Below are 20,533 nucleotides of genomic sequence, written 5' to 3'. Positions count from 1 at the left end.
GAATCACAGCAGTATTAAAACTAAAAGTTCTACTAAATGCACCCATGGTTTGCCTGTACCACGAATCCATTTCCTGTAGTTTAGGTTCAAATACTTGTCCCGCTATATGTTATACTTTCCCACACTCCCTCATTCTCATCCAAAGAGAGGTCCAGGCACCTATCCTTCCCGCACAATGGTCAGTGGGGCACGGGTCCAGGAGACCCTGGCTCCAGATTGGTCCAATGCCTTATCCACTGGGCATGCTATGGGGAGGCAAGGGAGGCGGTTCACTGCTTGGACAATTATACCTAAAACTACAGACACGGTCTTCGAGGAGATACTAGGGTAGTGTATGGTTAAACATTCCTAAAAGACAAAAAAATCAAGAACTTATTCAAATACACAGGTTACATTAAGCCAAGCATGATTAATAGGCAATTAGGGGCTGGCTGGAATGCACGGGTTCCTTGAAGGGTTTGGACTTTCACAGCAAAACGGAAATGTCCATTAGTTGCTGGATTTCTTTGTTGTTCTCCTCTTCCCTTTGGAGCAGTTCGGAACACAGCAGGTACATCCCTTTTCTGGTCTCAGAGTTTAATCTCGTTTTAGGGGTTCGGGTAAACTGTTTCAAACATAACTTTAAAAAATATTGTAAGAGTACTACAGCAACATATATAACAATCATGACTATTAAGATTGAAAAGATACCATACATAATTTTCTTTCCGAAAGTTCCTATGGCAGGCAGCCAGGAGGTCAACCAGGAACACAGTTCTTCATAGCCCCAATTAGTGTTTTCTGAGGCTACCTGGTGCAATATCCAGAGCTGAGACTGAATTTTGTGAATATCTGTCTCAATTCTTTTAGTCTGGTTCATATACATACAGCAACTTGAATTTATTAAGGCACATACTCCGCCCTGGGAGGCTAAAAGAAAATCTAGGGCCATAGGATTTTGGGTAGTGACTTCAGACAGTTGGGAAACTTCTTGATGCAAGGTTTGAATAGCATCCATAGTAGCATTCCCCATTGCTTCTATGGTGGCAAAAAGGTTGACTACTGCCTTTTCCAACTCGGTTACCCCCAGCGAAGGAAAAAGGGGCTGTAATGTAAGGTGGGTGCTGTTGTCATCTGAGGCCCATTTGTCTAGTGGTGTGGGAATAGCCACTAATGGAATACCTTGCTTTGGGTGCGCTGGTCCGTGAGTGCAGACCCAACAGTAACTGTGATTATTTTGGTCAGCAATAGATTGGGACAGTTTTACGAGGAGGTTAGAGTCCCAGTCAGACAAGACAAATTAAAGGGTTAGGGATAAGATAACAGCTAAGGTCTTCATTTTACCATCACCAGAGTCTCTTACGATTTTCGTGGTCTTAGATTGAATTGATGCTTTGGAGTTTTGTTAGTATTGGTTGGGAACAGATGGTCAGAGGAGGGGCTCTCTCGGCGATCTTTCAAAGTCTCAGGGTTTGTCAAGTTGGGGTTTACCAATGGGGACCGGAATTCTATTGCCCCTAGGTCTAACGGCGGTGGAGTCTTTTTGCAATGTGAAGCGTGAACCCAGTTAAGGTATCCTTGACATCGCACAGCGGTATTAGTGGTTAGCAACACTAAATAAGGTACTTTCCACCGAGGCTGCAATGCATTCTGTCATTGGTGGATCTTTACACAGATGCAATCTACAGGTTGGAGGGAGTGGCACGGTTCCATTGCAGGTGCTGGAAGGGCTTCTTGAACCTGTGAGTGGATAGACTTGATACACTTCATTAATAATTTACAGTAGTTCAGTATCACATCATCAGTTAAATGTAGATCCAATTCTTGCAGGTTTGGCGGTGGGGTGTGTGGCAATCTCATGGATCTGGCCATAAGGATCTCATGTGGAGATAGTCCATGTTTTCTGTTGACAGTATTTCTAATATACATGAGAGCTATGGGTAAGGCGTCTGGCCATTTCAAGCTGGTTTGTGCACATATTTTGACTAATCTAGTTTTCAAGTCCGAATTCTTTCTTTCTACAGCTCCAGTAGACTGGGGGTGATATGCACAGTGCAGGTGTTGTTGGATTCCTAAAGCTTTACATACGTTTTGAATGACCTGTCCTGTGAAGTGGGTCCCTCTATTGCTGTCCACAATGAGGGGCAACCCAAACCTAGGTATAAATTCTCTCAACGATTTCTTGGCAACAGTTACTGCATCTGCTCGCCTACAAGGACATGCTTCTACCCATTCTGAAAACATATCAATAATGACTAACACATATTCAAAGTTACAACATTTAGGCATTTGAATGAAATCCATTGGCAAATTCACAAAGGGACCCCACGGAGTGGGGTGTGCTGAAGGTTTGGTCTTTTCCCTCTGGCCTATGTTATGGGCTAGACAAATAGGACAGGTGCTGCAGTACTGCTGTGCTATAGAAGAAAAATTGTGGGCAAACCAATCATGCTGAACTGCTGTGATCATCTCCCCTTTGCTCGTATGAGCCACAGAGTGGGTCACATGGGCAAGGTAGGGTAAAAGGGCCTTGGGCGCTACCAGGTAGCCATCCGGGGAGTGCCACAAGGTGTCAACATTCTTTTTATCCAACAATGCACGGCACCCATACTAATTAAACAAATACAACTTAACACTAAAACAATTAACAATGGGTGTAGTATAATAGACATTATTCCTGTAGAGGTGGGGGACCATCCAGTGAAAATATCATACCAATGATATGCAGTAAGTTTTTTTTTCTGCCTTAGCAATTCTAATCATTTTCTTATTAGAATGTGAAATTTGAATAGTCGTGTTTCCAGCATCTTGCTTTGTTTGCTGCAGTAACTGGGTTACTTTTGCTCCCTGTAACAAGTGATCAGCTATTTCAGATCAATTTAACCCAAGGCTCACTGAAAATTCTGTTAGACTGTCAGTGAGAGTTGTACTGTACCCTTGGATTTTTGGTAGGTAATATGTATGGTTTGTGGTATACAGAACACTTACTTTGCATTTGCATTCATCTACAGGGAGTTTGCTAGTACTCTCATCCTCCCAGAATACCTCCTCCCACGATGATATACAAACACATTGTCCATTGCATAGAACTTTGGTGGTATTTTCTAATTTATCCCAAATACATGTTCCTACTGTGGTAGTTCTGCTGCATGGTTCTACAGAGGAAGGTATGGATAGGCAGACCCATTTTTGGGAGTTCCAGGCACTACACCCCTGGTATCCAATAGTTTTCCCTCTCTCCTGGCCCACTGACTCATAACCCGGGGTAACCAAAAGGATCCTGTGGCCAATTTTGATAAGGGGCTTACCTTCCATAATTCTACCTTCATAGATTGTTGGTGGGCAATTCTTGCAAATACCTATTTTGACATTCTGAGGCACAATAATCATGACTCTGCACCCTTCCTGTTTGGCAGTACAGCTGGTTCTACAAATTAGGATGTACAAGCACTTTTGTAAAATAGTCAAATTCATTCCAAGTAGTACAGATTTTACAGCAAAATAAAGAGTATACATTACTTTTAACTGATTATATTTAAGTTCAGGCACTTGAAATTCAAAATTACATCCCCTCACCTCTATAATACTACCAAAAACATCTATTTTCAGGACCCCTTTTCCTTCCAAATTCATTGATCTTGATTGCCCTTTATTTCTCCTCTTTGCTACCTGATAGAGGATGTTTTTTTGTAAATACAGTTACAGTGCTTCTTGATTCTTTTCTGCTTCATGCAGTACCTCCAATACCATACACAACAATGTTAGTAACAAGACAAACAACACAAAACATAAAACACAATTTTTGTTGCATGGTTTTGTTCTTTAGCTGTTTCACTGGTACCAGTTTTTCCTGCAGTTCTGAAAGATAAAAAGAACACTTTTCTACCCCCTTTGGGTGGTGGCAGATGATTGCTTAGAATACCCCTTTCTTTTACATATCTCCTTTCTGACTGCAGGCAAAACAGACAAATTACCCGTATATTTTTCTGTGGTTTTTGTTCTATAGGCAGGCCAGGTTTGTTATGGCTTCTACCTTTTAAGGTTTTAGGGTGAATTTCTTTCACAAGGTGGTGTACCTCAGTTTACCTTTTGCTTGGGCTGGACGGGTTATATACCACCAGGTACTGGGCCAATTTATCCTCTAAACTAGAAATTGTATGGACGTCTGCTAATGCTTGTCTTGTCCACAGATTGGGACCAGATTTTTTGCAAAGCAGAGGAGAAGGGAGTCTCCTCTTGTATAGGTGGCAGAGAGGTCAGGATTTTAAATTCCTCCCCTGCGGATGGCTTTTGGGTTTTTTTTTCCCCCTTAAATATATTTTTTTGGATTTTTTCATCAGTCCTCTGCTTGCTAGCAATCAGTTTCTTATCCCAGAGGACTGCAAAAATACTTTGTTAATGCACAGTGGATTTCTAATGTGCTTTGATTTGGGACAGCTACTAAGCCCTGTCCCAAACTCTTCAACAGGCAGGCACACTCCTGTGCTATTGAAATAGATAGCTCTGTCGGGGACCATGGTCTAGCAGGTCCTCAGTTGTTTCTTGAAGATGGTATCCCTTCTAATGATGGATACAGATGTCTAGGATCTGAATTTGGGGGAGAGGCCAATTTCTCCCATACCTCTTTCAATTGTTGTTTTAATTTTTCCTGGGAGTCTTTGAGACTCCGAGTTTGTGACTTTTTGAAGCTTCATCATACCAATCAAAAATGCATCCCATTGTGACTGGGATACTTTGGATCCATGAGACTTTAGCACTTTTCTTAAGTGCATTATTTTATCCAAATCAAACGTTCCCACCCCGGGGAATTGCCTAGCTGGGTCACTCTTGGTATAAGAGTGCCATTTCACTAGAAACTTGCAAGTCCTGGGAGAGTAATGTGTACTCAGATAATATGCTGCGGTTCCCTTCGGGGGACCTGACACTTGACTAGATTGTCCAGTCCCCATTAACACTCACACACACACAGGAATGGCTTATTGAGGAATCCACACCACTTCAATTCAGCCCACAATACTGCCAAGGTGAATTAACCCGATAACGGAACGCTTATTTAGTGGGAGGGGGTTTGGGAAGGAGTCAAGACACAAAAGGGGTCCTCCAAAGTCACAGGAGTCTGAACCCTAGGCCTGTCTAGCGACCGAGGCTAAGGTATCTTGGACAACGGATCTAAGGAGTCTCATGAATCAGAGAAGGGGAAGGGGTAGCTTTGCGGCTGCAAACACTCCCCGTGTCCGTTGGGTCACTGGGTTCAGGCAAGCCCCCCTTGCAAATTGACTCACACCGGTCATCGCCCACAAGGCTTGCAGTGGAATCAGGGCAGCTGGAACTTGCCTTAGTCCAAGACCTGGTCAACAGCTCATTTTGTCAAACACAATCATTAGGGACTCACTCATTTGTTTTAGCACCCCTTAATGTGCTGCTGGGAGTAATGCTTTAAACTGCCGAGGTGAGGACCTGATCCTCAGCCCACAAAAATGCCAAGGTGAGGATCTGATAGCATCCTCAGCCCACAATACGAATCCCCAGACTCTACCTGCGCGCTTTCCAGAGACAGACAGACAGACAGTTTTAAAGCTCACCTTTAAATTTTCCACAATACTGATTACCCACATTCTTTGGATGCATTATGGAAGGAGGTAGCCAAATGTTCTAAAAGCCTATCTACAAACAATCCATGCAGTAAAAAGCTGGCTGTCCATTTTGCATTTTTGTACCCCTTTATGATGTACAGTTTGAAAATATTTGCATGCTGGAATTTTGTCTGTGTGAATGTCCATGAAAAGTGATTTTTAACGTTCCTAACTATGATCTATTTACGATCAGGAAACAAAGTTTGGGTGGGAGTGGAAGTAATATATAATGGTTAGGGAAAGCAAACAATACCCTGAAACATAGATTACTATTCTGAATGTTCCAATAGTGAACTTCCACGAGTGAATAATTCATAGCTCAAGTATGTTTGAGAAAATTATTTGTCAAACAATTTTAAGAACTAAATAAATGTATTAAAATCCTCTTCCATCACAGCTATTTTGTAAATAGTAAAATAGCTAAATTAATCCAATAAACTGTTGTAACAACTAATTGTGGAGCACTGATCAGAAAAGCAAATGCTGGTGGATATCAAGATATGTGGGTAACAAGTACAGCTGGTTGGGAATTTTTCAATTAAACTTTTTTTTTCACAGTATCTGAAATGGTTTGTGAAACAGAGTTGGTTTTGACTAATCTCCTGACACAACATTTTTGAACAAGTTTTGAAATGGTCAAAATGTTTTATTTTGAGATTTTCAAAATGAAAAAAAATCTGGTTTTCTGGTTTGAAGCCACTGTTTTATAGAAATGTAAACTATTTAGATTTTAAAAAGGTCAGGAAAAAGAAAGAAGGTCAAAGTTGACATGAAACATTCCAAAATTGTCCAAATGAAATGTTTCGATTGGCCCCAACTAACTTTTTTTGGTTTGATTTGCCAAATTTTTCAAGTTTTTGACTGTCCCAATTCATGACAGGAAAAATGTTCAGACTCTCAGAAATAATCATTGGACAGAAGAACTGTTTCCCACTCACTCTAGTAATAACTGAGTATCAGCAGATATAGCTTCAAAGCACTGTGCAAACATTAAAGGCCATATTGTTCCTGGCACATCACGGGTGTGCAAGAAAAGGGATAGGACACAAAGAGTCTTCTCTCCCCTTCCTACAACTTGTGCTCTGTGCCAGAACCAGCCATAATAAGCCTAGAGAGGGCAGGTAATAAGCAAGGCTTTTCCTGTGGGATAGTTAGCCTCTTCAAATGAGGTAGGAGTATGTCCATGTTCTCCCACAAACCACTTCATCCAGAAGAATTGGCTGGACATAGCAAGGATGGCATGCTACACCCTTCAGGAGAGTGGTTCTTGCTGAAGACATTGTTCACTCAGAGACCTTCAAGGCATTCTGGCTGTGTCAGCCAATATTCCCCCTGCTATTTGGTACCTCCACATTCTCATCCTATCAACAAAGGGCTATGCCTAAAAGTATAGGAGTAGTTTGACTTCTTTATTTGGGGGGATAGCTCCAGCCAGGCCAATGTGGCCAGGTGTGGGGGGCAAATTCCATGCCTGCCCGAGGCTTGCAGTTTTTGGGGGGCAACGCTTCTCCATGTCTCCCCAAACTACACCCATGCCTAAAAAGTACAGCCTAACTCTAATTTATTGACACTCTCAGCACGCTGTGAAATATATAAATATTATTATACATGTTGTACAGATCTGGATACTGAGAGATTTGTGCATTTAGCTTCCAAATTCTTCATGATCTTCTCTTTCATTGCCGCTTCTCTCAGGTTCCTGAAACCCATCCAAGTCCTCTTGTGAAGGCCACCCAAGATCGCAATCATCCAAGGATATTTTTAACAACTGGATCCTTCATAAAGGTTTAAATATACAACAACATTACTGAACAAATAAAAAGCAGCATCTGCTTTAACAATTGCTTAGTCATATAATTAAATTTTGCAAACTTGTTTCCTTTGATTTAATAGATTCACACCTTCCCAGAAACAGAATATTTCTTTATTTAATTTCTCCTGTACAAATAGGGGGGGAAAAAAGAAGAAGAAAATAGAATGAAATAATAATAAAGACAATATGCAAAGCCTAAAAGGCTGAAAAAAAAGAACAACAAAACAAGTTTTTCATTAGTAGATAAAAAGTCCTAATTGAGAAGGCATATGGCATATGCAATACATAAGAAGTACAGTATTCAAGAGACTTCAGCACCAGATGTGTTTGTTTAATAGTCCAAGAAATAAAGATGAGAAACACCCAAACTTTGAGCCTCCTTTGTGCTCCCTCAGTCTGCCATGTGTCAGATTGGTTCCCTGGCATAAGTTACAGCAAGGTCTAATGTGAATCACACAGTAAGCTAGTTAGAGCAGCTTGAAGCTGGTTGGAGCAGGTTTGTCTTGCTAGGTACTATCCAATGTTAATTCTAAACATACTTGCCATCCATCCTTAGTTTTAGTATATATCTGGCCCGAATATTTTGTAGAGACATGTAGGTTATTGGAGAACAGAATTTTAAGACTGAACTGTGAATAAGTATTTCTCTTTTTATCTGGCTCTGGCTTCCTTTCCACCCTCATGATGTTTTTGTTTACTGAAGTGATTTGTTTTTATATCACGCAGTGGTGTTTATTTTTTTTAGCTCTGGTTCTGATGTAGTTTGCTGTATAGGTGTTACACCAGGAGGAAGCATTAATCTTTTGTTCTGTGCCACCCAAACCATTGGGTCCATGTAGTTAGAACCTCGACATTTGATATTTCTAGAGGCCTCAGCAAATCAACAGGACAGTCTGGAAAGCTGAATTGGGATAATTAAGAGGAAGCTTCAGTGTAGTTTAGATCTAATAATAGTGCACACTTTCATGTATATATACTTTACAGCCATCAGGAGCTAGTTCTGGGGATAGCACAAACTATTCCATTCTGCACTATGACTAACGGGCATTAAGGCACATGTTGGTCCTCACATTCCTGAGCCATTCTACCTTGCGTAGACAGAATGGCTAGAGAACCTTCAACTCCATTCCCTGCATCATCCTATGCATAAGCGAAGCCAGAATGTAGCCCATAGTATCTGACCGAGTGTACTTTTCATATGATAAAGCCCCTTTTATTGTTCTGCTTCTAGAGACATGTGTCAATCACTCAGGCATATATGTAGCTATAGTTGAACAAAGAGGCATGCTGTGATTAGAGCTGAATTAGACATAAACCTGCATGCTTCTCAAGTCGCTTACTGCTACCTACCAATCTTTCTTACATACTTCACCATGTCTCCCGAATCTTCTGTTTTCCTGCTTCCCAGGTCATATTTCTAGGGCCATTGCTGCCCTACTGCATATCTTTCTGTCTTGTCAACCCATGTTTTCATGTAAATAAATACATGTATCTGAATCTAATTAGTGTGGACATGTTTTTGGAATACTTACTGTAGTAATGGTTTGCAGGCTAGTGTAAAAAGCCCTAACTTCTTGTAAATGTTTCTTTGTGACATATCTATTACAGATTGCAGCAGTGGATTTTAATTAACTTTATTTTTTTCCATTGCATAATTGAGATGTTTAATTAACTCATCCTAAATAAAATCTCTTGAATGTGTCACCCTACTCCCTAATCTAGAGGCAAGATTAGCCTTGATATCGCCTTGATATCTTGTTAACTGATAACCACCAGACACCAATCCCTTTTAAAAACTGCTGACTGACGGGCTGTGTATGTGTGTGCCTATCTTTGAGCTAGATGGAACTTAAGAAATACAGATTGTTCCCTGTCTTGGTCAGACCACTTTCTCCTCCAAGTGTAAGTTTGCTCCATCAGATAATTTTCTTATCAGCACAAATTGCCTTGAGTGCATCATCCTAGTGCTGTTCTGTCTGTCTTGATATCTGAAGCCTTCCATGGGTTACCTGACTGCAACCATGACCTCCCACTGAGATTTCTTTCACTGAAGGATGAAACTCTTGACCAGCAGGGAAAGCTAATGAGTGCAGGAGGCAGATCTTTTATAGGAAATGAACCAAGATTATGGAACTCACTCTCATAAGATATAAGAAAGATCACTAACTTCACTGCATTCAGAAGAAAAGAAAAACTCATTTCCTCTGCTTACCTTTTATTCAGTACATTCTTCTCACAGACATTGACACAGCTAAAAAACAAAATAGAACAAAAATCTTAACAAGCTAATCAAGTAACTTAACCCCACCTCTGGGTAGGAAGAGAGAGAGAGAAATGGCAAATGTTATTTCTTTTTTAATTCTTGGGAGGCATTCAGATAATATGGTATGTGCACTATAGAAGAACCTATATATATAGATAAAGACATAGAACCACTGAGCCAGATCCTTAGCTATATACATTGGAATGGAACCATTTAATCCAGTGGTTCCCAACATGTGGCCCGGGGGCCAAAAGTGGCCCGCTAGGGCTTTCCTGCTGGCTGCAGAAGGGAGCCACTGCCTAAGGACCTCGGCAGAATGCGTTTCCACGGGGCTAAAAGACTGGTGCAGGCTCCTTGCTGCAGCCTAGGGGATGGGAGATCAACGATCCACTCCCCTGACTATAGCAGGGAGCGCGACAAAGCACTCCGCCTAGGTCCATAGGATCTGGGTCCCTGCTGGAACCAGAGGAAGGGGAGGAGTGATCTTCTGTCCCCCTGGTTGCAGAAGGGAGCCACTGCCTAGGGACCCAGGTGGAGCGCACCGAGCTACAGGACCCAGGCGGTTTCCTTGCTGCAGCCAGGGGGAGGAGAGATCGCGGCCTCCTCGCTGAACTCCTTCCGTTTGGCTGCAGGGAGGTGGGGGCCAGCTGGCGAAGACTGGTGGCCCTTCAGGGTTTTAAAAATGATATCTGTGGCCCTCGAGCCAAAAAGGTTGCTAACCACTGATTTAATCCAATTGAGCTATTCCTATTTACAGTATCTGGCGATCTGGCTCATTGTTTGAGGAATGTTAAAAATTCAGTGCACATTTTCTTCAGTGCAGGACTTCCTTATCAGTTTGACTACAATGTGATGTTAACAGGAAACAATGTCACTTGCACCATGGAAGTGCAATTATGCCTTTACAATAATATTTACACAAAATAAAACTTTATTTAATTTTATGAGAAGGAATATATCTGAGCAAAACACAGTATGTGGTGGGGCTTTTCTTACACAAATTAAAACAAGCAATATGTGTTAGTGGGATAAGTTTAGACTGCAGTCTGATCACGCTGCAGAAATTTTCAGTTGAGAATATTGCATCTGTCAAGTACATTTCATTTCAAGCAATTAATCAAGATGACTGTTCAGAGAGTTTTTTGGGAATGTTCATTATTTCAGCTATTAATTTTTAAAAGCAGCAAATGTTGCAAGTCAACAGCATCCATAAAAATTGATTTATTGTGCAATTTACTCCATGCTACTGGAAGCAAAGAGCAGGTTTTGTATATCCAGAATTTCCCCTTTTCAAGACACATACCACATGCCAATTTTATCAAGTACATTATTTAGTTGAAAGAAACATAATCCTTTTTGAATTGGAGTTACATTGATTTGAATGGTTAGGAATTGACCACTTAATGGAAATGCAAAATTTAGCATTAAAGAGAATTAGAAACAGAGGCCATTTGTGATGGCATGCGGAACCCCTGCGGTACCCACCTGGTAGCTGGGGTACTACTGAGTCCTCTGTCTGATTAGCTTGGGCTCCCCCTCACACTGTGATGCTGTGTGGCAGGTTTTGCATTTACACAGTCCTCCACAGGCAGGGACCACACCCATCTTAGTTAATGAATGCTTTCCAGCCACTAACAATAGAGGAAACCACAGCTGGCTTCTCAGCTTCCAGGACGGCAGGATCACACTGTCTGCACTGGTCAGAAAGCCTGTGGAGATTATTATCTAGTTTGCCTTTCCCTCAAAGTGGAAGGAATATACACCAGTTTTTGTTACTGAGCAGTTTGTCTAAATACTTCACTCAAAGACACACTGGTTAAGATAAAACAGTAACCAAGTTTATTAACTACAGAACTTTAGATTTTAAGTGATTATAAGTGGCAAATGTAAAGAGCTCAAAAGAAGCTACCAAATGAAATAAACATAAGATCACAGTCTAAGTTTTACACACTACCAATATTTTCATTAGCAATGTCTCCCTCTTGTTCATTGGTACAAGCAGTTTCTTAAATGCAGGCTGGGCAGCCTTCCCTACCTGGAACTCCCCTCCCACATTTCAAAGTTCTTTTGTCTTCCAAAAGACCCTTCAGGTGTCCAGTTGAATGGAAATGGAGCCATGTGATGATGATGTCATACTCCCTCTTTTATCCTCTGTTTCAGCTTGCTAGAACAGTCCAGGCATGTGACATGGCAGTTCCTGCCCATTGCTCAAGCAACCCCATTGTGAACCTAGGTCCTACCGTGAAGCCTGATAGTGGAATTTTTCCTTGATGGGCCATTAGCATTTTTGCCCATTTCATTATTGTACCTGAAAAGCTGGTTTAGGTGGTTCCCCATCTCACAACATGTTCTAATAGCATTTACAACAATATTTTATAACTTCACATACTATGGTGGTACATACAACCCAATGGGATATTAATGTTTAGCAGATCAAGACTTTTAAAATAATACCAAACAAGGCATACCTTTTACAGAACGTGTCATAAATACATGACACTGGCGAATATGGAATTTCTGTGGTGTTGTCCTCAGACACAGAGTGTCAAACCATTACATAGAAGTACGATCACAGAAATGCAATCTAATCACAAGGCTTTCTCCATAAAGCTCTGTTAGGCTACCTCTCTGGAGTAGGCATTGGTGCTGTTATAGACCTGCCCTTTGTCAGATGCATTTGATGTTTTTCACTGTGACCGCCCACACAGAAAAGTATAACACAGTTTGTGACTTGGCTGGGGGGGAGCTTCCACTGGGAAGCTGGCTTAGTGGACCTGCTGGCCAGAAACCATGAGGGTCCTCTTTGAGTCTTGTCTGGGGGAGATTAACACTCTCTCACACGTAAATACCACCTCTTATCAGACACAGAAATTCATGGTGGCTAACTGCAGCCTTCAGGTCAAATACTATTTACAGAATGCTACAATACAGCCTTTTAACAATGAGCACCGTGTGCAGAATTTCAAGCCCTAGTATGCAATGCTCTGTCTATACTGTATGGGTGAAATCCTAGCACCATTTAAGCCAATAGGAGTTTTGCCATGGGGCCAGGAATTCACCCAGTGTTTCTATAGGTGATGTATTGCATGCTGGATCCAAAGTCTTCAGAGGTAGCATCTCCATATTGAAAATGAAGGATGATGCAGCAACATACTACTTTATGCAAATTAGGCTCAATACTTGGAGTCCTGGCACTGATAACTTACCTAGAAAGACAAGGCGAGTGATGTAATATTTTGTATTGGACCAACTTTTCAATAGACAAGCTCTCACTCCAACAGAAGTTTGTTGCATAAAAGATATCACGTCACCCACCTTATCTCTCTAATATCCTGGGACCAACAAGGCTTCAACTACATTGCATACAATATATCTACCTGTAATAATACTTCTTAGTATAATATAAAAACTCCATGCCTTCTGGAGCATAAATAAGGCTAGCAGGCACTGAACTTGAACAAGGTATCTAGAGGTAAAAGAAGAAAAAACACTATATTTTTCTTACCATAAAAAAGTGAACCAGGAGACATCCTGGCAATGGCCTTTCTAAAAAGACTTTCGGGGAAATACAGATGTGCAGTTCAGCTCACTGAGCCCCCAGGCATCCAGAAAAAAAATGATTTTAATAATATTAGGCACAGACATTGACCTGATCAGTTCCTTGGGGCTGAAATACTTGCTAGTTTTGGGGGAGTTCTTTGCATACTTCATGAAAATGGCCATTGTTGTGAAAGAAAATTGTCATGTTGCTTGGGAAAGCTACTGATCTCATTTAAGTATGTGTTTAGAATGGTGGATTTAGAATCTGGTCCTATACATATATGATACAGAAAGAGAGAAAGGGAGAGAAAAACTGTACAGCCTTTTTTACAATGTTTGTCCGCTTGGTAGTTTTGTTTGGGGGAAATATTAAATCTCTTTGGCATTTTATGCCTGAAGTACAGTCCAGATTATGAAAGAATAACATTGCACTTGGACTGGTTGGAAGAGCTCAGAATGTGTGGAGACATTATTTGTTTTGCAAAGCCCTTTTATATTTCATATCTAAATATTCCTTAGATATAAAAAAACACTAGTGCTCTTTTTGTGTCTTTTTAAAAAAGAAAATAGTTTAGGATGCCATTTCCCAAGTACTTTTGTGGGAAAGATCCATGCACAAAATCCCATAAAGAAAACAAGGATTTTGTGTATGAATTTCCCACACAATATTTGTACTTCTTATTAACTTTTTATTAATAACATAAAGCCTCTAAAAACCAGAGCATTTATGCTGTGTTATAAGACCTTTATAGAACTATTTATGTGTCTTAGCTTCAGACTTTTATATAACCCTTGGGTGGGCATTCAAAGACACCAAAACACACCTGTAGGGGGTTTGTAGAGTAAGTAATAAGTGGCAAGTCCCCTGTTGGGATTTTGTACTTATCATTATCATCTTGGTCCTGAAAATATTCAAGCTAGTAATGATTTTTATGTTACCTGCTGTGCAAGATTTCAGTTTCAATGTAACATTTAATAAAGCACTATCAGCAGAGTTCAGTGGAGCTGTATTGATAAGACCTGCCTTTACGAAGACGTTGCAAGACTTAGCTATGATGGTTGTGAAACACAAACATTAGCAATAATGAAATAAAAACAAGATATATGATACACAGAGATAAAATGTCACGAAAACTAATGAAGAAAAATAATGGCAAAGGGGAAAAATGTAGAAACAAAGAATGCAAACAAATAAAGGAATTATAAAGAAGAAAGACAAATAATGTGAGCAAACCAAGGAATGAATAGCAAATAATAAATTAATAACAAATAATGAACAACAATGAACTAGACTTCAGAAGTAATCCAAAATAGAGAAGGGAAAAAGAGTGTCTCATTGGTTGAGTGGATTAGTCCCTGGCCTTCTGAGATAAAAATTCAAGTCATTCTGATAGGTGAAAATGAGTTAAATCATCTAATTTTTATCCTCAGTTTTCCACATCACAAGAAAACCACCTCACGGTTTACCACACATGATAGTCTTTACTCAAAAGAGGCCCAGTGCTTTAAATTCTGGAGTGATGTGCTGGTTAGGGTAGAGATTCATAGAATCATAGAATCATAGAATATTAGAGTTGGAAGGTACCTCAGGAGGTCATCTAGTCCAACCCCCTGCTCAAAGCAGGACTAACCTCAGCTATATCATCCCAACCAGGGCTTTGTCAAGCCTCAGCTTAAAAACCTCTAAGGATGGAGATTCCACCACCTCCCTAGGTAACCCATTCCAGTGCTTCACCACCCTCCTAGTAAAAAACTTTTTCCTAATGTCCAACCTAGACCTCCCGCCCTGCAACTTGAGACCGTTGCTCCTTGTTCTGTCATCTGCCACCACCGAGAACAGCCTAGCCCCATCCTCCCTGGAACCCCCTTTCAGGTAGTTAAAGGCCGCTATCAAATCCCCCCTCACTCTTCTCTTTTGCAGACTAAACAAGCCCAGTTCCCTCAGCCTCTCCTCATAAGTCCTGTGCTCCAGCCCCCTAATCATTTTGGTTGCTCTCCGCTGCACTCTCTCTAACTTGTCCACATCCTTTTTGTAGTGGGGGGCCCAAAACTTGGCACAATATTCTAAATGCGGCCTCACCAATGCCGAATAGAGGGGAATAATCACTTCCCGTGACCTGCTGGCAATGCCCCTCCTAATGCAGCCCAATATGCTATTAGCCTTCTTGACAACCAGGGCACACTGCTGACTCATACCCAGCTTTTTATCCACCATTACCCCCAGGTCCTTTTCTGCAGAGCTGCTGCCCAGCTCGTCGGTCCCCAGTCTATAGCTGTGCATGGGATTCTTCCTTCCTAAGTGGAGGACTCTGCACTTGTCCTTGTTGAACCTCATTAGATTTCTTTTGGCCCAATCCTCCAGTTTGTTTAGGTCACTCTGTATCCTATCCCTACCCTCCAGGGTATCTACCACTCCCCCCAGCTTAGTGTCATCCGCAAACTTGCTGAGGGTACAATCTACCCCATCCTCCAGATCATTAATAAAGATGTTGAACAAAACAAATTCATGAACTGAGCTACACAGGGAAGCATGTAAAGTGCCAGCCCATGCTACTATGTTTATCTCATGAACACTAAATTCACTCACAAATTAAGAGCCTCATCCAAATATCATGTGAGTCTTTTAATTAACTTCAGTTGTAATCAATGGGTTTTGGATTGGGGCCTAGATAGGAAAGAGAGAGAGAGAGAGACTATCTGAATGAACAAATACAAACCATGTGTTTCTTTTTCTGTAAGTAACTATTTCCTGCTATACAAAAAGATAGAAGTAGGAAGACACTTTCAGTAATAGCTGGTTGGCAAAACTTTGATAGAATGATTTTCCATCAGAGAATGCAGTGCTGTCTAACTCAAAATGTTTCAAAAATTATGTCAGTGTTGATTTTATTCTGGCAATAAACCAGAAAAAAAGTTCTGACAAAGTCAAAATATCCTGTTTTGACATTTTCAGAATGAAACATTTTGAATTGATGTTTGGTTATATTATGTATTATAATATAAAAATAAATACATAAAAAGCTGAAGTAGAAATGAAACATTTCTGTTTCGTCAAAGCAAAATATTTTGACTCCTCTGTAATGAATTTGTTTCAGAATTTTCTTTCTCAGAGAATTTCAAAATGTAGGGGTTTTGCTCTGAATCAGAATGAAACCAAATTTTGAAATCTCAGACTCTTTTACAAAATGGAATTTCCATCCTCCACACAGCTCTGTTTTCAGTACTGTATGGTATTCGAAGGATATGTTCACAAACAAAAACACAGCAGCAAGTCTCAGAGCCTGGGACTACTGACTTGGGCTTGTACTATGGCACTAAAAATAGCCATGGGGATGTTCCCACTTGAGTTCTGAAACCCACCCCAAGCTTCAGATATACCCTAAGCTGTAGTGACTGAGAATGGGCGTTTAGGAAGAGCAACAGAAAAAAGATAATGTTGCTGCCACACTGTACTGGATTAGCCCTCTTAAACATTCTGCCATGGGCGAAGCCTTGGAGCTCTCACACAGGCGCACAAATGAAGTGAAAAGCGCATGTTCTCACTGCAGAGGGGGAAAGACAGTAAAGCGTCCAACAGTGTGTCTCTGCTACCACCTGGGCGGTGTGGCTGTAATGCTAATGCTGCAGGAGGAATTTTGAGGGGAGGGGCTGTGATTTGATATATCAGCCGGTTCAAAACCACACATAGGCAGGAAGAGCAAGCCACAGCCATACACCAGATTAATGTCCTCAGCTGTGCTGATGCCCACTCGCAAAATGGGACTGAAGATTTTGACTTTTGGCCCCAAGCCATTGCCTCTCAGAGCGAAACACCCTTTAGCTGTGCAGCTTGGTGGACCACAGAGGAGGACTACAGGTGCTGTTGCCCTGAACTGTGACAATTAGGATTACAGTTGCTACAAAGAGGGACTAAATAACCTACAGGGTTCTCTTTTTACTCTGTTAACTAGTCAGCCATTTTAGGATGATGGGCAGACGTAAAAAACTGGAGAAGGCTACTCCTCTGATCACACAGGAAAGGACCACAGGCTTGAAGCTGTACAGCCTCCAGCCTTAGAGAAGTTGATGGTCAAGTTAATTTTAGCAGCCTGTTTTCTTGGAGTGGACCAATTGTTTTCTAATTTCATACTGATATTTCTTTCAGACTGAGCATCTTCTCACTGAGCATGCATGTCTCTCATTTGCACTGGCATTAATAGGAACACTGAGCTTGCATGGAGGGAAGCATAGCTCCCCTGTACAGTTACAATCATTCCAAAAGTGCTTGTTATGTTTCACAGTTCAACCTCTTTGTTTTTAGCTTATGGTTCGAAAAGGCAGGGGAGGGAGGGGGGAAGAGACTGTGTTTTAAATCAGCATTATCCTGGCCCCCCAAACCTTTTCTTCTTTTTTTTTTCCAGCGGGAGTTTCTAAGAAGATGTGTTCTAAATATCTCTTGTATGGAATTGTATGGTGAAACAAATTAGAAATCTTGGGGCAGATCTTCAGCTATTGTGAATAGCTGTAGTGCACAGCTGAACCAAGAGGAGGGGTTGCCCCCTTAAATCCACATTTAGAAACTCCAAGAAATGGGAAGTAGAAAGGATAGGGACTGAGTAGCCTTTTTTTTTTTAATGAACCTCAGAAAGTTCTGAAAAACACACATAGGTTTGGGTGCTTCTGCAAATCTAACACTAAGTATCCCCATTGTTTTGTTCTGCAGAACTGGGCTAGAAATCCCATGAGAACAGACCTTGCTGGTATAAATGGTTTCCAGTTGGACAAGGGCCAAACTCAACCCTGACATAAGCAGGCACAACTCCTGTGATATCATTGGTTAAGTCAAAGCTGAATGTGGTCCATGATGAGAACAGGGTCTCAGGGCATTTAGCATGCATCATTCTAATACACATTGATGTTCAGTAAAGTATTAGTGTGTAATACTAAAATAAAATGTTATGAAACTAGTTTGAGCCTTAAAAAATGTTTTGTTTGGGAATAAGCAAATGACTATAATCTTTTTCCAGAATCTTTTTGCCCCTCTCTGTTCATTATTCATCTGAATAATATGTTTAACCCTTGTTTAACTTTACCATTGATGTGACAGTGACGGTCACAGATGCTAACCCTCTATTTTTTTTTAGTTCTATGTATATTATATCATAAATTCTATATAATCTGACCCATGGCTGTTAAACTAGCCAAAGAGAAGCCTAGGTTGTTGGCATCAATACTATACAAATATCCTGAAACCGACAAGGAAAATTAATGACAAATGTCTATAAAAAGTAGATCAGACAAACCTAATCCAGTCTAGGTCATTCCATGCTGAAAAATGCCTGAATATTTTATGTAAGCAGAAGTTTTACACCATGGAAGTAACTGGAGATATGCTGAGGAACTGGCCCACTGAATATAAATCCAGAGTAACTCCATTGACTTTAGTGAAGTTACTCTGGATTAACTTCTATGAAAATGAGAACAAAGGTCCTGATTCTGATTGCAATGCACTTGAGATCCCTTTTAAATGGGGTGGGGGTTTCCCAGCAACAGGGACAGGGCACAGAAAGATAAAACAGCCTGAGGCTCTGTTATTTTTCCAGGGAAAATTTTGCAGGGTTGGTTGGGGAAGAATGTCCATTTCCATTAGCCCCACACACATTGGTCTGTCACTCCCACATAGCCTGTCCACCTCCCCAGCCATTCCCTACTGATGGGGAGAGGACTCTGTGGGGTCCTGGGGAACGTGAAAGGAATGCTGTCATGGAACAGGGAGAGAAAGATATGTACTAGGAAGGTCCTTCAGTACATGAATCTCAGAGGTATTATTGGACCCAAAATTTCACCAACAATATAATTGATAATTAATGGTAACTTTTTCTTTTGAAAGTTGATTGTCATCTACTTGATATTTTGAGCATCTTTAACCTTTACTTTTTCCTAAATTGAACTGGATCCAAATTACACCAGAGACCTCATAAGTATTATTGATAGGGGTGAAAATAGAATCTGAAATGAATATCCTGATTTAAATTATTTTCTTTTTTTGTGTGTGACTCTGGATGCATCAAAATGCCCCTGTGCCGTATTCAATTAATGTCCTCATTACAATCCTCATAAGTGAAAAGAGTCAAAAACTCACAGGGGACCTGTAATGGTAATGTGTCCTGAGAGATATTCATTTGGCCCCAGCTGTCCATTTCATTCTAAGTGCTAAATGCTTTAATATACATAGACTATCATTTACATAGCAAGTGGCTGTGCAAGATGAATTATTTATTTTGTGACAAATACCCAATGTACAGTCAAATACAAAGAAGTTCCTTATTTGACCCCTATGTGTAAATTTATATTAAAGAATTCATTATCTTTGCATATAAGTCACATTGAAGTTATGTGTGGATATCTGTCAGTGGAACTGCAGGTTACCTCAGGTTTGATTTAATCGCACTATTTGCCGTAATGCGGTACCCGTATAGCAAGAAACCTGCTTTTTCAGATGCATGAAATAGAACCTGATTATGTATGTAAAGGCTGTACATTTTGATGTGGGAGCATAAATGAGTTAGAAAGACAAACTAAAATTTTCATTAAAATGTTATGAAAGTCAGAAATCAACACGAGACAAAATAAATGAGACCAGGATTTTCAACCTCTTGAAGAGCAAAGATCAGGAGGTATACCACTGGAGATCAACAAGGTAATGAAATTCAGGCTGCTTTCCCCAGGCAATAGGTCACCTGATCTGATGCAGCCGGCTTCATGTTTACATTCCAAAAAAGCTAAAGAAGTCTGCTCAAATAAGAAATGGCATCATTTCACGTTTAGTGTTTCTTACACTGCATACAATTCTGTTCATCCTCACAGGTTTCACATTAATCTTTGATACCATCTCTCTCTCTCTGAAATCTGGATATAGTATTAACCATTTTCTTATCCTTAGAGATATTCATACTTCTCTAAAAATGTAGGTTCCTCTGAAAAAGACAGTGTTCTTAGACCTTTGGTGGAGCCAGATATCTTGCCAGTCACACCAAGAGTGAGGCTTGTCATAGCCTACCATGGTGAAGGGTGTGGCAAAAAGAACCAGAATAGTATAGAATGGAAATGGCCCTCACTGCATTAAAACCTCTGTGGTAAATGAGATTTTGAGGCTAGAAATGTCAAATCTCCAGTTCTGAAATTGGATATGGGAGAACTTTGAAGGGTTGTAAGGTTTGGTTTGGTCTGTATGAACACCACAAATTTCAGCTGCTCAGCTGTACATTTTAGGACTGTAAAATTGGGCTGGAAAACTTATAAAAACAGGCCTTTGTGCAAGTTTTC

Source organism: Emydura macquarii, unplaced genomic scaffold (assembly GCF_026122565.2).
Source record: "Emydura macquarii macquarii isolate MOO-44397 ecotype Brisbane River unplaced genomic scaffold, CSIRO-AGI_Emac_v2 contig_3019, whole genome shotgun sequence".
NCBI lineage: Eukaryota > Metazoa > Chordata > Testudines > Chelidae > Emydura > Emydura macquarii.
The sequence above is the reverse complement of the archived record's forward strand: the minus strand, read 5'-3'. Positions refer to the sequence as shown.